This window comes from Narcine bancroftii, chromosome 10 (assembly GCF_036971445.1).
Source record: "Narcine bancroftii isolate sNarBan1 chromosome 10, sNarBan1.hap1, whole genome shotgun sequence".
NCBI classification, from domain to species: domain Eukaryota; kingdom Metazoa; phylum Chordata; class Chondrichthyes; order Torpediniformes; family Narcinidae; genus Narcine; species Narcine bancroftii.
In genome coordinates, this window is record NC_091478.1 from 71,906,324 (window position 1) to 71,916,343 (window position 10,020).

The following is a 10,020-nucleotide window of genomic DNA, read 5'->3' on the forward strand; positions in this document are numbered from 1 at the left end:
ACTGTAGGTAGGCCACAGCATCGCCCAGTTTGAGTGAGTGAGCCGACTGCTTCATGCAGGGTCAAAGCTCCATCTGTCAGGGACTGAAAAAACACAAATATTAATGTTCTACCTGGTATTGGCGCTGGCCACAATGGACTCTTACAGAGATGGAAACGAGCTTTTCTTTTCTCTCCAATCGAGTAAAATCAAAATAAAAGCAGGGCAAACCTTTGGCCAACACGTCAAGCAGAAATGCCCCATTTAGCTCCAGTGGCTGTTCGTGGTTATTGGTGCCGCAGGTAAACCCCACCATCCAACTGCAAACTGCAGAAAGCCCTCTCAATATTTTAATTTTAAACCTTAAATTATAGTTTTCAGTCACTAATGGCCCTCCTTCAAAAGGCAAACTACTTTGATGGTTTATTCATGCCTATTCCACACCGACAGGAAGATAAAATTAATCTTTATTTTGCATTGGGAGGTACTGCTAAATGGCCCTCAAAATACTGAACAAAAATTGACATTAAGAGATTAAGTAGAACTGTAACTAAGGGCTACAAATTAATTTAGCAAAGCACATTCTTTTCAATGAGGTTACTTGAAAGAGGCCTGGGGAAAGTAGCAGTTGAGTACACCCATTTTAATTAAATGCACGCTTGCATCCATAATTTTCCCAAACAGCCAGATTTTTTATCTTGTGCGAAAATCAGTAAGTGCAGCAGAGAAAGGGGGATTTACTTTCTCCTTCAGGTGAAATTGGGGAACAAACCACCTCGTGTACCAAATGATCATAAAACAGGAATGCCAAAAGCCCCTGGCTTGTTCTTTCTATTTATATGGACAGAAAGCAAAGGTTTTTTCTTCTTTGGCTTGGCTTCGCGGACGAAGATTTATGGAGGGGGTAAAAAGTCCACGTCAGCTGCAGGCTCGTTTGTGGCTGACCAGTCCGATGCGGGACAGGCAGACACGATTGCAGCGGTTGCAAGGGAAAATTGGTTGGTTGGGGTTGGGTGTTGGGTTTTTCCTCCTTTGCCTTTTGTCAGTGAGGTGGGCTCTGCGGTCTTCTTCAAAGGAGGCTGCTGCCCGCCAAACTGTGAGGCGCCAAGATGCACGGTTTGAGGCATTATCAGCCCACTGGCGGTGGTCAATGTGGCAGGCACCAAGAGATTTCTTTAGGCAGTCCTTGTACCTTTTCTTTGGTGCACCTTTGTCACGGTGGCCAGTGGAGAGCTCGCCATATAATACGATCTTGGGAAGGCGATGGTCCTCCATTCTGGAGACGTGACCCATCCAGCGCAGCTGGATCTTCAGCAGCGTGGACTCGATGCTGTCGACCTCTGCCATCTCGAGTACCTCGACGTTAGGGGTGTGAGCGCTCCAATGGATGTTGAGGATGGAGCGGAGACAACGCTGGTGGAAGCGTTCTAGGAGCCGTAGGTGGTGCCGGTAGAGGACCCATGATTCGGAGCCGAACAGGAGTGTGGGTATGACAACGGCTCTGTATACGCTTATCTTTGTGAGGTTTTTCAGTTGGTTGTTTTTCCAGACTCTTTTGTGTAGTCTTCCAAAGGCGCTATTTGCCTTGGCGAGTCTGTTGTCTATCTCATTGTCGATCCTTGCATCTGATGAAATGGTGCAGCCGAGATAGGTAAACTGGTGACCGTTTTGAGTTTTGTGTGCCCGATGGAGATGTGGGGGGGCTGGTAGTCATGGTGGGGAGCTGGCTGATGGAAAGCAAAGGTAATGGTTCCATTATTGTCACATAATACTACATTCAGAAGGTAACATGCAGGAAATTCTTTAACTTTTGTCTATAGTAAAGGCAGAGAGAGTCGCCACTTTGTCCAGCACCCCTCACAGAAATCCTCAGCACCCCGTGTTCCTAGGCGGTCTTCCCTTCAAGTACTGACCAGCCCTGAGCCAGCTTAGCTTCTGAGATCAGACAATTTCAGGCGTATTCAGGTCAGTGGAGCTAAAAGCAACTATTACATGTATGGAATGACATTTTGTTTTTACAATATTTCTTCTATCTGATGCAGTTACTGGTACATATTTCATTTTTCCTCAATCATCAACGTCTTTTTTCTCATTAGTAACATTTGTTTCTCTTCTCTCTAACTGGTTACCAAATCACTTTCCCCATTTTGAATGTTATCCTAAATTGCAAAGGACAGCCACCCAGAAATGGCTATCCAATCAATCAACCAGTTTACATCCCACCATATTCATAACCATTTGAAAGCCAGAGAGTAGGTCGAATACTTTTGCCCTCCTACCTCACATTACGAATAGAGGAATAAAACTGATCACAAACTCAACCATATTCAGAATATTCCAAAGGTCTATTCGCTCCCTAAACATTCTGTCAATAAATTTGCTCCATTCCCACCCAGCCAATCGAATCCATGCATGAGGAAGCACGATATCAATATACAAAACATTCTTATCCACTGCAAATCGAAAATGTACCAACTCCAAGCACCCACTGCTTTACCAAAAACTACCATGCCTGCACTAAGAAGCAAGCAGGTGATACAAGAAAGGGGCAGAATAGTTCTAATCCTGGGTTGATGGTGCAAAATTCACTAATTTTCCTTGAAGCAAAGAAAAAGGTTCAACTTAGGCATACAAATTCCAACTCATCCAAATTAAAATGGAAAGACACTGCACAAAATGTTGAAATTGGCCAGTAATTTCTATGCCATTAAAAAAAATTACAGGGACACAATGCTATTTTATATCCAGCTGAAATGCACCTTTTTTTAAGTTACACTCTCTTAATAATGCCACGCACCACAGGTTTTTACTTTATGGAGCACAGAAAGAAAGAAGGAGAAACAGAAAAGGGAGGAAGAGAGGTAGGATAAAGAGTACAAGATCCAAGTTTCTCTCTTCTGAGTTTCATAACTTAAGGAAAACAACTGCACCTTTATGGGTTGAAGCAGAAACCAAGGCAACATTTCAAGTTTTATAGGTGCTCAAGGGCACAATACTCTGACAGATAACTCCCTGATTATCTACACATCATAACCATTTGAAAGCCAGAGAGTAGGTCGAATACTTTTGCACATGGTCATTGCGAAGATGGACGTTCTCTGCTGATCTTTTGTTCTTTTCTAATGCACGGATCTTAAAACTGTTTCAATATTTAACCGGAAATCCAAGAGTCTTGCATTGTGAGCTGTCAGTAATTTTTTATGTAGTTATTTTTATATTTTTTTTCTGAATCCAGAAAAAATTTAAAACATGCTCCCCAGAATAGATTAGCAGGATCGCTGCAATTTCAACTAAAGCAGTGCCAACACAAAGACAGTGAGCTACAATTCAGCATTAATAGCCCATCACATTGTTTCCAGAGATTAAGAATACAAATTGAAAGTGTCACTTAAAACAACATCAGTGGTTTGTGACTATGGATTTCAATTCTCAATACGTCACTGTTGATTTGCAGGCGTGTTGGGAATATCACAGTGGCATATGCCAGTCCACTTCAAGCTCTCATCAAATTTTCTGCATTAGCATTTTAATACTTATTTTACAGACTGAAGTGTGATGAAAGATTGAAGTTGCATCGTTGTACATTTCACTCGTGTTTCTTCTCCCCTATTTCTCTCACATACAGCAGTGAAAGATTAAATGGACACCATCAACGACAGGGAGTAAAAACCAGGCAAGAACAGCCTTCAACGCTGCGCATTTGCTTCGCCCTCTCTGTGAAATGAACATCCATTCCGTGAAATAGATCATATACAGATTTCTCCAGAAGGACCAACGGACTACTGTCCCACTTAATCAGCAATGCCTTGGCCCACCATCCAATCTCTTATCTGAGCCATTTTCCATACTTGGCCATTGAAGAAAAGTGGGAAGTTGGTCCTTACCAACTCTTCGTTTAAGGCCTTTTAAATGCATGATCGTGCCCGAGTTCAAAGCCTGTGTTTGAAGCAAGGGGAAGTGAAAATAAGAACAAGGAAGCATAATCAAAACAAAGAGAGAGAAAAAGGGGCCTATAATAATGCTGTACATACGCCACATGAATACCACAGCCACTTTAAACACTGAATTTAAAAATAAAGAACATGTGGTGATATGCTGGCCCGAAACAACAGAGGAACTTTTAGACTGTGGTACATTTTCTGGGGGGGGGGGAAGTTGTTTTGTTTCATTCCCTGAAGTTTCTCCACAGTGTCTACAACTAAACTAGCATCTTTGCAGTTGTTAAATAGAAACCTGTTTAGATTTTCAGAAAACCATGATAAACATACAGAAGAGTTATTGGACAGACCTATTACACAATTGCATCCAATTCTCCCAAAATTCAAATTCTTAGAAAACCATCACAGTTGCTACATTTAGCATTGCATAAAAAATATCTTGCAAACAAAATATGCACCTTAACCCAAAGTGTCAGGTATTTGTCTAGTTTCTGCATGGCAGTTACATTTTAAAAATGCAAATCTGGCTGATAATGAGCTTTGTCTGAACTAGCTTCAGTTCTCTCCCCATCCCAAGTTTGTTTTAGGTGTACACACATTTCTCAAAACCTGTTTGACATCGTTTGGTGCCCCCCCCCCCCCCCCATATACTAGCTTAGTTAACTCAAATGGTGGATGTCTCAATATTAAGTCTATACTAGGCAGATGCAAGCTATGCTCAAACTGAAGGCTGCTTCCTTCTTGGTTTGTTCCCACCATTCCTGGCTGCACCACACATTCTTTCCCGGGATATTTCAAGCAAAAATGGACTGCAGACAAAGCTTCAGTAATTTTAGCACTTTATCTTCTCCTGTCTAGTTTCTGTTTAGCTCCTTAGTAACTGACACGGAAAAGAGGCAATCAGTGACTTCACTCATCAACAAAGGATTAGTCAGACTGCACTGCTTACCTTATTCCCAGCATACTGAGTATCATAATGTTGAACTATTTCCATTGATTCCGTTTGTCAAAATATTCATTATTTATTGCTTAGTCGTGCTCTCTTCCACAAAGGGAGATGGAAGAAAAATAGTCCCCCGTCCCCCCCCCCCCCCCGCACCTCTATTTACAAGTACATTGTTTTGTGGAAAATTTAAATGTGATAAATGGTAGGAAAGGCTAAACACAAAACATAATTCCATGTCCCCTACAGCAGAGACCATAGCTACAATACCAAACTCAATTATTGTACTCTGCTTCGAAGCTTATGCAAATTTACACAAACATACATAATGTGCCAGTGTGCATTTCATTCAAAGACCCGTGTTAAACAATGTTCAAGCGAAGGTTAATCTGAATCATTCTGCCTTGCTGCTCAAATCTGCTTGCCGTGCAAAGCCTGACATCTACAGTTCTGTCTGGCATCGTCAACGGCTGCATCATATCCCACACAGCCATTCAGCAAGCCTCCCCTTGATATAGGACAGGTACCTCAAAGCGGACATGGCCTTTTATTCCTGGCTTCAGCAGAATATTTTAGCTCTCTAGTCAATCAATCAGCCAACCAAACAGCAGAAGACAACTTGCTTTCTGGACAATTGTCTAAATTGAATGGGATTTGGTCAAGGAAGCACCAAAAATCAGCAATTCTAATCAATAGGAGTGCCCCCTCTTACTACAATATTAATTGTCACTACATGCAAGTCAAATTTTTTTACTTAATTTTTATGCAAAGTATGGATAAATTACTGAATTTATTTCACCTAGCCTACAGGAAATGTAAATTACATTTTTTATACCAATATAAATCTGATTAAATAAATACAGGAACTGAGCACATGCATTTATAGTCACCAAACAAATGAAAGCCACCAGCTCACTGCATTTACAAAATATGAATAGTTCAGCCAAGTTGGAAAACAGCAAATGCAGAAAGTTCACGAGTTGCCACCACATTTTAAATTATTTTATTACCATACTTCATATTTACCGTAAACAATGCAAATACAAATTGCAACAGCACCTATTTCAAAACAGCAGAGGGGTTGCCACACACACACACAAACAAGCTGTCTCCACAAAGATTTAATATTGACAGTTGCCGTACAAGTAAGTACATCACAAAACATTCCATTAAAGACTGTTGGTGCTCTCCTCTTTTTAAGTGGGAGAAGGTATCAAGCAAATCGTGACTCGCTCAGTTCTGTCAAAAGACAAGACAGTCTCTGAAGAGACTAAGGGATAGCATTGGTTTCTGACACCACTGTGTTTTTCAAATACGAAATAGCAGGGAGCCCCTCCCCATGCACGCGTACATCCGCGTCTTCTCACACACAAAATCCTTGCCCATTTAGAATTACCAACAATTTATCAGTAAGCACGGTCGTTCTCAGTGAATTTCAGTATTTTTATCGAATGTTGGGAACAGACGAAAGTCCCACTGTTAGTCGCTCTAATTCTGATCCCCAAAAAAGCATAAATTCGTGTACTAAAACGGTCACTTCTTGGTATCGACACTGCAAGTCAATAAGAGGAAGCCAAAACATTTCCACTCTTTTTCCCAGTGGCTGGTCCACTGGGGTTGTCCAGACATTTGCAAGTGAATTGCCCGGCTGTGGATGAGTTTGCGGGGTTTAAAGGCACCGGCTTTGATGCAAAAAGGAAATCTGAAGATGAATTAACGTTCAACAATACATACACTGAATAGCTACTGATGTAATCTAAATCACCGTCTTCCAACATGAGGCACCTACATGACAAATGGAAACTATCAAACTGGAGGTGAAGGGGGAGAGGGGGGGGGGGGTAACAAACAAACCCCGCTCACTTCAAATTCTTCAATCATTTATGTGTATTAAAGTGAATATAATTGATCTTAACGCCATGTGTCAACACAACTCCAAAACACCGTGGTACCCTAATGAAGCGGCTTGAAAAGCAACTTGTAGTCTTTAATTTTTAATGTCAGTTACTTTCAGGTAACACAATGAAAGAAAGAAAAAACTAAATATGGTCGGGAATGCGTAATTTAATTTGCGCTTTTTGTATTGTTTATTAAAATAGTAACTGCATACATTTCCATTCCATTTCTTATCATGTAAATGGATATACCATACCAGATCACTTACATTGGCTTGGAGATGCTTGTGAACAAACTGCACTTAAGAACCATTTGAGTCCACTCTCTAAATACTGTAGCTCCAATTAAAATCGCATCAAAAATAATTCTACCGTACTGTATTGTCTGGGCGACGACTCTCAACCTGGGACCTTCACTTAAGAATTAAAGGGTTAGGCACATGCACCTCGTGTGCCGATTTAAAAATAGGTCTGACCAGGTGTCTTGCAACAGACCAAAATGCGGACGTGTCTGAAGGAAAAAGCAGCAGCAAAGAAACGGACCGCAATTAAAGTGCTTTACAGTTAGAAAAATATAAATAAATAATTGCCGCTCATTACCCTGACACCTCCCCTCTCGGACCCTCCTTCCCTCCCAGCCCCACGGTGAGCGCGGCGGCTCCACGTTGAGGCCAGTTCCGAGCGCTGTGGCCGGTGTCCGCGGCCAGCACCCGGCGGCGGGAGCGCCTCCTGACCCGGCTGCACCCCCCCCCCCCTCCTCCTCTCGGCCGCCAGCGAACTCGGGCTGACCCGGCCAGGAGGGGAGACAGGGAGGGGGTGGAGAAAGGGGTAGGGTGCTTGAGGAGGGGAGGGGGGGGGGGGAGGTTGTCAATTCGTGCCCCATTCTCCATGCAAATCCTCCCGAACCCATTCAAATACAGGAGCAAAATCCAGCAGTTACACGTATTACAACCTCGTCGAAAATGTCATGTGTGTCGGTACAATATATAAAATAAATACAAGTTACAAGGGAAACTCGTCGCATCTTACAATTCAATAAACTTTGCATTCCCCATTGATTTTTGTGTACAAAAGTAATAAAAATAGTCTTCGATCTAGCATCATGAACTGAAACGGTGTGTTTGCAGTACAAATGATCTCAGTGACTGATGTGTCCCCGTTCCCCATTGAGCCTTGATTATCTCCCCATCTCGTCCCATGTCTCCCCTCCACTTCGTTCTTGCTCTCCGACCACTCCGCTCCTTTTATTTTTTATTTCTCTCTCTCCTTCCCCATGTCACTTCGTCCAGTTTATCTCCTGGTGGCTTTTTTTTCTGAATTGGAGTTGCCCCCGACCCTGATTAAATCTGCCCGATGTCTCCCTGACGGGGGCCGATGCCATCCTTTGATTTCTCTGCGTTATCTCGTCCCAATCGGAGCTCCCTGCGCGTTGCTCCTTTATCCTCTCGTCCAACAATGCCGCATCTCACTGGCTCGCTTTCCCCTTCATTCTCCCTGCTTTGCTTCTCCATTTCGTCGGTCGCCCTTTGCCCTTTCTCCTTTCCTTTCATCTCGCCGTTCTCTCCCTATCTCTCTTCCCCCCCCCCCCCTTCATTCCCCACGGTTCCTCTCTCATCTGCCCCTTCTCACCCACTCGCCCCAGATCGCCACTCTGTCACTCACTGCAAGAGGTGGGTGTTTTCCCCCCCTTTCATTTCTTCCTTCTCTCCCTCCCTTCTCCCTCTCCCTTCCTCCGGGATTTCTCTTCCGATCTGAGCGCTGCCTCTCCGACTCTTTTTAAACACATTCTCCAAAACCGATCGATCACATGTGACTGAGAATCCGAAAATAAAGTCAACACGGGATCAAGGCTTTCCCTACACACCGTTCCCTCCACCCACCCCCTCCCCTCAACAGCCCAGCAACTGAGAAAGAATGAAAACAAAATCTGGAAAAGAACGGTTAAAAATAGAGGGAGAGAGAGGAATAGAAACTCCTAACCCCGCCGGCTCGCAATCCCGGGACTCGAGGAGGAAAACAAAACGAAGAAACTTGGAAATCCAACCTCTTTTAGCCTACCGCATCCCAACCAACCCAGCCAGAGGCACAGAGAGAGAGCAAACGGCCTGGAGGAGGAAAGGCCAAGCCCGGCCCCGACGGCGACGCGAAATTCCCCGTCGCTCCCTCTCCCACGGAGAAAGACGGACCCTGACGCCGAGCTCCAGCCTTCATCTGGCGGCTCCGAGCCCGAGCAGCTGGCGGCCACTTGCAGCCCCCTCAGCGCCGCGCTCGCACCGTGCCACAGTCGGCAGCAGTAACAGCAAGCCCAGGTCTCATCCTCTCAAATCCCAACCACATACACATAGATCTTGACTTCCAACAAGCCGCTCGCAAGCCCGAAACACAATGCTGCCTGCTGGGGTCGGCGCTGTGTGACGGTCGCTGAAGATCAGGTTGGTGTGCGGATGTAAACATGCAGGTAAAAAAAAATCACAATAAACTTCGCTCTTCCAAGTTCGGCTCGGATGCGATTGTATTTTGTCATTGACCATTTGCAAATAATTAAAAAAGAAAGTGAAAAGGGGGGGGGGGGGTGGGGAGAGAGTGAGGGAAAGAGAGAGAGAGGGGCGCTGGCAATGGACTGTCATTAACACATCCACAAAGAAGAAAGCAAAGTGGCAAGAGGGGGGGAAAAGTTGCAACTTACGATTGTGCACCGTCTGCTGGGTGGAACAGGGGAAGGGGGCAATCCTGCTCAGCTGGTAAACATCCCATACAAAGAGTGGTGGGGCCGGCGGCACTCGCGTCAGGGCATTCCGGCAGCCAACATTGCAGCGAGCGCGGTGGGAAAGAGGGCGAAACTCGCAATGAAAAAAAGTCGATGGATCTTTATTCTGCTAATTAGTTTCCGTGCAAAAATGGCTGTGATTAATTCAGTGCGCATGTGCTTCATTACGAAGGCACGACGGGAAGGGCTAATTAGCGACCTCGGATCAATATTCAAGTGACGCTTTTCGGAGTCAGCCACAAAGTCAGGAATATAGAGATAGAGATTTATAAAATGGAAAAAAAAAATACTGACTGGTACACAAATGCAGGCGAGAGGGGGAGGGAAGGAAGAATCTACTGTATATGTATAATAATAAGGCGATCTGCTTGAAAAAAAAGCCAGCCCCTCTGCATAGATTCATTAATTCTCGTCCTGATTAACAGCAGTCCCTGCTATCTCTTCCCAAGTCGCCGTGCCTTTCTCATTTTTACCCCTGCTACTATGAAGCGATCGTTT

At 44.2% G+C, this 10,020-nt stretch overlaps 1 protein-coding gene across 2 annotated transcripts in view; it reads right to left on the bottom strand.

Annotated features, from left to right (window-relative positions):
- The window catches only part of zfhx3b (zinc finger homeobox 3b), a 524,157-nt gene extending 514,540 nt beyond the window's left edge, over positions 1 to 9,617 (bottom strand). Inside the window, exon 1 of one of the 2 annotated variants that reach the window (XM_069901315.1) lies at positions 9,442 to 9,617. The gene's annotated coding sequence lies outside the window, so the exon portion shown is untranslated. The remainder of the gene's footprint in view (positions 1 to 9,441) is intronic. The other variant, XM_069901314.1, reaches the window with a different exon arrangement.
- Between the last annotated feature and the right edge of the window lie 403 nt (positions 9,618 to 10,020).